The sequence below is a fragment of the Myodes glareolus genome, chromosome 7, assembly GCF_982192425.1.
Source record: "Myodes glareolus chromosome 7, mMyoGla1.1, whole genome shotgun sequence".
Classification (NCBI taxonomy): Eukaryota; Metazoa; Chordata; class Mammalia; order Rodentia; family Cricetidae; genus Myodes; species Myodes glareolus.
In genome coordinates this window covers 51,799,143-51,805,142 of record NC_142032.1, presented here as the reverse complement: position 1 = coordinate 51,805,142, position 6,000 = coordinate 51,799,143, and positions in this window count along the sequence as shown.

The window sequence follows — 6,000 nt, the reverse complement described above, 5'->3', positions numbered from 1 at the left end:
GTGAGATTGATCCTGATTGCATCCTGCTATTCGACCTGTGGACTTCTCCTGTTTGTGCCTGCCATCATTGCCTTCCTAGCAAGGAAAACTCGCGTTCGGAGACTTCCCCTCGATGGCTCCTCTGACAGGAAGCTGCTTTGGAGTCTTTATATTTTGTCTTTCGAGAAGTGCGTTTGGACGCTTTGTAAAATGTCAAAGATCCCCTTGAAAATAAATAGATCTTTATTTTATTTTCTACAAAGTGAGTTCATTTAAAGAAAATCTTGTAAGGTACCCAGAGGAACCAGCAGTCCACATATAAAATCGTCAAGACCCACAGGGAAAATGGGCCAAGGAAACGATTTGAATCAGCGGTGCTCTGCCCTGCATTCTCACCCCACTGGGGTGGCTGACAGTGGAACAAAGAGCTGACCCTAAGAACGCCCCAGACTAGCGGCAAGGAGCCCACCCCAAGGAGCGGAGTACAGCACTAGGTTCTCCCCTAGGTGCTCGTGGGAGGGGGGGCAGGGATGTGCTCCTGAATGGGTGAAGGGTTAAGATGGACGTAACCAAGCCGCTGTGACATCAGGCTTGGAGCCAGACAAGCGGAGAGGACCAAGTAGGGACAGGCAGCTCCCAGGACCCCTGGTAGGGGACTCAGGATCTTCACAGACCAGGGCCCAGAGCCAGCGCCACTGCTATCGCCCTCCCTAGATTCCCTAGATGGCTTCCTACTGCCAGAGCCTCGGCAGCGCCCATTAACAGGGTAACCTGGCTGCTGTGGCTCTGTCCTGACTGTCCCCTCTGTGTGTGTGCGCATGTACACACATGGCTGGCGCTAGGCCCTAAGAGGGTTCGTCTGCTCTTGACAAAGGATCTATAGTCCTGCAAAGGGCAGGCCTCCCTGTTGGTTGTCTGAGGGTCTGTGATTGCCCTCCTGACCCTCCCCACCGCTGCTTCAAGCTGCAGAGAAGGTGGAAAGAATGAGGGCCAGAAAGCACAGAGCCAAGTTTAGGAAATCAGGATGCCAGACAAAGGTTAGGCCATAGGTGTGGGGGAGCAAAAGGTGACCATTGAGGTCATATCACAAAGCAAGCAGTAAGGGTTGGGGGTCACTGTGCTGTGAATATTTTAGAACCTCATTCTCAGAAGCACAGTGGCTACATACTTGGAGGTCAGGGGAAGGGCAAGGGGAAGGATGGAGGCCAGGGGGGTGGTGGAGGCCAGGGGAAGGGTAGAAGTCAAAGTAGAGATGAGGATGGGGAGGGGGTGGAGTTCAGGTGAGGGGCAGAGGCTAGGGGAGAGATGGAGACCAGGGAAATGATTGTTGGACCCAGTAACGGAGCTGCAGGGCAGGGTTGGGGCTTAGCTGCAGCTCTGTGGACGGAAGCCTGGGTCTCTGGAGGGATGCTTGTGTGGCCATGGAGGAACACGTGTTTGTTCACTCTGCTCACCTCCGCGATATGACACGGTGCAGAAAAGCTGCTGCCACGGAGAGCGGTGGCAGAGGTCGGAGGTATTCTTGGAAGCTGGTGGCCTCTCAGAGGCAAATGTTGAGGCAGAGCCCTCTCTTTCCTCAGACTTAGGGGGTGACTGGGGTCAGGTGGGCCTGGGTTGGGCGGGGACCATCCTCCTGCAGCTGGGATGGTTGGGCTCTTCCGGGTCATCCATAGCCCTGACCCACGCAGACCCACCACCTGACCCTTGGCCCCTCCAGCCAGTCCTTCCCACTCATCTTTTTTGCCCTGGGCAATAACGTGTGGACTGAATCAGGCCCCAGAGCCCCACCTAGGTGGCCTTGACCTACTTTGAAGACTTTTCTGGGCTTCATAGCCCTGACTAAAGACAGGTGAGCCAGGAAACTGCAGGCCTGGGGTGAGGACTCGTCAAGGCTGCGGGATGTACCTTGCCCGTGACATTCTTTCTTTTTCTCTGTCCCCCTCCCCAGCTGCTATTTTGGTCCTTCCTCCATGATGGTGCGGGGTGAGCCTCTTTTCATGTCAGGATGCCAGGCCCCCGCCACCCTGTAAACAGCTGAAGGATGTGGTAGGAGACAAACTTTCCACTAAGATGTCTTTGAACCGGTTCCCTCACACAGGGGCTCCCCAGCTCCTCCCAGACAAGGGGACCCTGTTCTGTCTCACTAGGCCAGGCCAAAGTATCAAGGTCATCTCTAGAGGGGTCCCTGTGGAGGAGCCACAATCCAGTGTCCCTGCCCACCTTGAGGACCCTCACCGGGGTCTTCATGAATCTGCAGAAGTGGCAACTGCCTATCAGGAGGATGGAGGGAGAGCTTGTCAGGTCCACCCTGCAGTGTTTGAGCCCTAGAGCCTGTGGTCAGCCTGCCAGGGAAGGAACTTCACTACCAGGACTATGCTGACTCTGGCTAGGCAATCCTTTCAGCCTTTCCTCCTGAACTCTGTCCCATCCACTGGGACTTCTCCAGACATCTCAGATGTAAAAGAACTGGGAGATTTGCAGAAAGCCATGTGGCTCTAGGCCTCACTCTTACACAGTAGCAGACAGACAGGAGCCTTTAACACGGACCTTGCCACCTTCAGGAGGCCACTCAGAGTGTCAGCCAGAGCCTGGTCACACTGTCCCAGAAAGACTGGTTCCCAGCCTCAGTTTCTTCCACCATACGGAAGGGTTGGTGCCCAGGAATGTGTGAGCTCAGGACTGAAGTTCCCATTATCAAAGTCACTGTCAGCGTCTCTGTTAAAGCCAGAGACTGGTGGATAAGAAAATCACTCCACACACCAGTGAACACTCTCTGAACCCCAAGTCTTTCTCCAATTTCTCCACTGTCCCCCATCTCCACTCCTGGCCTTTTGCTCCAAAGTCACCTCCCCAGTGGTCCTCAGACAACCTCTTTTCTACAGCAGAGATGTTTCTGAAGTTCCCTAAGATCAAATAACTCCCCAGGAGCCTCAAGAACAGTGAGCAACACCCTGGGGAAATGACACAGGCCTCCAAGACACTTGCAATGGTTTTTATTACCTGGAGACTTGTTCCCAACTACAGGCGGCGCAGCCCAAATTTGGATGCCTCTATGGATATTTTCATTTTCTTATTCTGAAAACCCTACACATTCTTCAATGGCCAGTTCAGTCATCCCCTCTTTTATCCTATTTTCTCCTACCACACCCTTTTAGACACTCTTAGCCCCTCTCCACCATCTCTGTTCCCACTGTTACTGTAGCGATGTGGTGATAACGTGCAAGGTGAAGATGGTGTGTTAGGGTGATGTCTGTGCTTCAGGATGACGCTTACATGAATATTGCTCAGTGCTGGCTTCAGTCTAGAAGTTTCTCCCCAAAGCTTCAGATCAATTCAGTAAAACAGCTAGTTTGTTTTAGAGCATCACACGTGAGAGCCGAGTCTTTAGTAACTAAGTCTTCCAGTATGGGGAGAAGTCCACATGTGTCCAGGGTGGAGAGTCTGGGAGGTGGGGGAGCAGAAAAGCCCTGCCTCCTGTCTTAGCCCTCCTAGGCTTGTTTGGGAGCAAGGGGGTGCCAAGCAGATTCACTGAGGTTCCTGTGGCTTAGACATGATGTGAACTCACCATGTTAGCCAGTGGCTCCACATCGGGTCTTTTGTGTTAGAAGCAGATTTGTGCTATCGGTCATGCGGCTTCTGCCTAGCCACTCATGCTCCCTGGCCTCGGTTGCTTTGTGAGTGGCGCAGACGATCCCTTCTCAGTGAGCCGTTATCACGATGCCATGAAACCACATCCCCTTGGCAAACGCTGCTCCCCTCCACTGCTTGTCAAGTTTGTCATCACCATTCACAACCCAGGCTGTGAAGTCCCCAAGAGTGACAGCCAGCTTCCATTCCTCTCTATGCACTCAGGGCCCAAGCACAGAGCCTAGCTCCCTGTGCATGCTGTGTCCCTGAGCTCCCTGTTAGGGTATGTGCCCTAACAGGGAGTCTTGTGTGCCCCTCACCCGCAGCTCAGGGCTCCGGAGTGAGGCAGGAGGCCCTGCTGAGCCTGGCCCTATGGTTCTGACCACACACAGACAGAGCAAGTATGCAGATTACTGCTCAGTCTCTCAGGAGCCAGACTCATGCACATCACCTTTTAGGGGTGTGGCCTGGGGTGTGACACTGAACCTCTGTGAGCCTTAGCACTCTCACCCACAGAAGAGGACTGGCTTGAGAACCGGACTGTCCCCAGCCTCAGTTCCTTGGTGTCATTGTTCATGTCTAACGTAGGTCCTCCCCAATGTCACTGCCAGTGCTACCGATCCTGCTGGACCTGCTCAGGTGTCAGCCCCTGAAGGCCTTCCTGTGAGTGATCACACAGCTAGCTCAGGGGTTCTGGGAGTTAGGGAAGTCTCCATCATCCTTTAGCGGCTCCAAAAATCTGAAACTTGTGGCAGCACCCCTCTCTGATAGTGCCCTCCCCATCTCTGCAGCCACACCTTTTGCCTGGGTGGTATTCCTGAGGGCTTCGTCCCACACCAGACCCCTGAGGCCTTTTCTAACTCAAGGTCCTACAAGAGTGGAGGGGAAAACACTTGTTTTTTCAGGGACTTCCCTGCCATCTGCTCCTTCAAGCTTGCTGGTTAGGAACAAGGGTGGGAGAGGGCAAAAAAGGCCTTCTTGCAGGGTCCCATCTCCTCCTCCCCTGCTACAAGTTCTTGCTGCCCAGAGACTGGAAAGTGGCAGGACAGACATGCCAATGGTTTATATTTCTCGTGGACCCGGGGGATCTGGGCTTAGAGAAGGTGCCTCCTCTATGTCTGAGGTTGGGCTGGGGATAAGGGAACCATATTTGTGACTCCTTATTAATTCCCTTTCAGTGACGTAGGGACAAGACCCTTCCCACCCTCAGCCCCTCTCCTCCCCCAAGTCCTCCTAATGGAAGACTTTATTAATCTTAATCAGTGTGGAACCATTGGATGCAGAGCCCTTAACCCTCCTCAGCACCAGTGATTTTCTATGCACATCCAGCAGCCAAGCTTCTGTTAGCAGAGGACCAGAGCAGGTGAGCTGCTGGCCTGAGGCAGCCAGGATTAATGGGATAATTTAGCACCGGGAGTAAAACACAGATTGTGGAGCAAAAAGCTTTCCCAGTGGTTCAGGCCAGCAGAATGCTCCGCCCTGAAGCTGCGACTCCTCCCCTAGGAATCCCCCGCAGTGGTCGGAGACTTGGCTGGGAGGTACCGCAACACAGGCGACCACATCCTGGGACGGTTGCCCCGGGAGTGCCTGTGGCTGGTACAGCAGGGACTGGAACGGAAAGCAGGTCCATCAACCAGCACCCCAGCTCCCAGAGGAAGGCTAGACCCACAGTCCGTAGGCGGCGTTGAGCAATGAGGGCAGTAAGGCTAGAGTCACCTGCGACTGGGTGAAATTCCAGTCAGGCAACATGGGCCACAGCATCTATTCTGTCTGGGGAGGCCCCTGGGCTGTCGGGGTGCGGATAGCCATCTCCTCTGGCAAAGCCAGCCTGGCCCACAGGCCTGGGAACAGTTGGGCAACTCCCATCTGCCCTCCATCCTTTGCACCACGCTGGCCTGGCTCTCCTTTCCCTACATTTGGCTAGAGTACCAGGCCACAGTGGATGACAGCTTTGACATTTCTGCCCGAATGGATCAAAGCTGCCTCCGCTTTGCCTACAGCTAGCGTGGAGCCCAGGCACAGTGCATTCAGCTGGTCTCTTACAGTCAGTGTCGTGGGAGGGTTGCTGCTCTCAGGCCACCTTTGCATCGAGAGTATTTTATGGGGGCACCGGAGCATTGGGCTTACTTTCAAAGGCAGCTGGGTGGTGGTGGGGAGAGGGGGAGGATGAAGCATTCCCAAATCCCCAACCAACCACAGGGTACCCATCTCTCATCCCTTGGGGAACAGCCTTTAGGGGTGTGTCCAGATAGCCCTGAGGACTGAACCTGGGTGTCCAGAGCACAGATGAACTTGTCCATGGTGTCTCCTCCTTCCTTAATTCTTGCTGGAGCCTCCAGAACATTCCGCTGCAAGGACTTGAGCTCCTCTACCCTTGAGGAAATGTACGCCGCC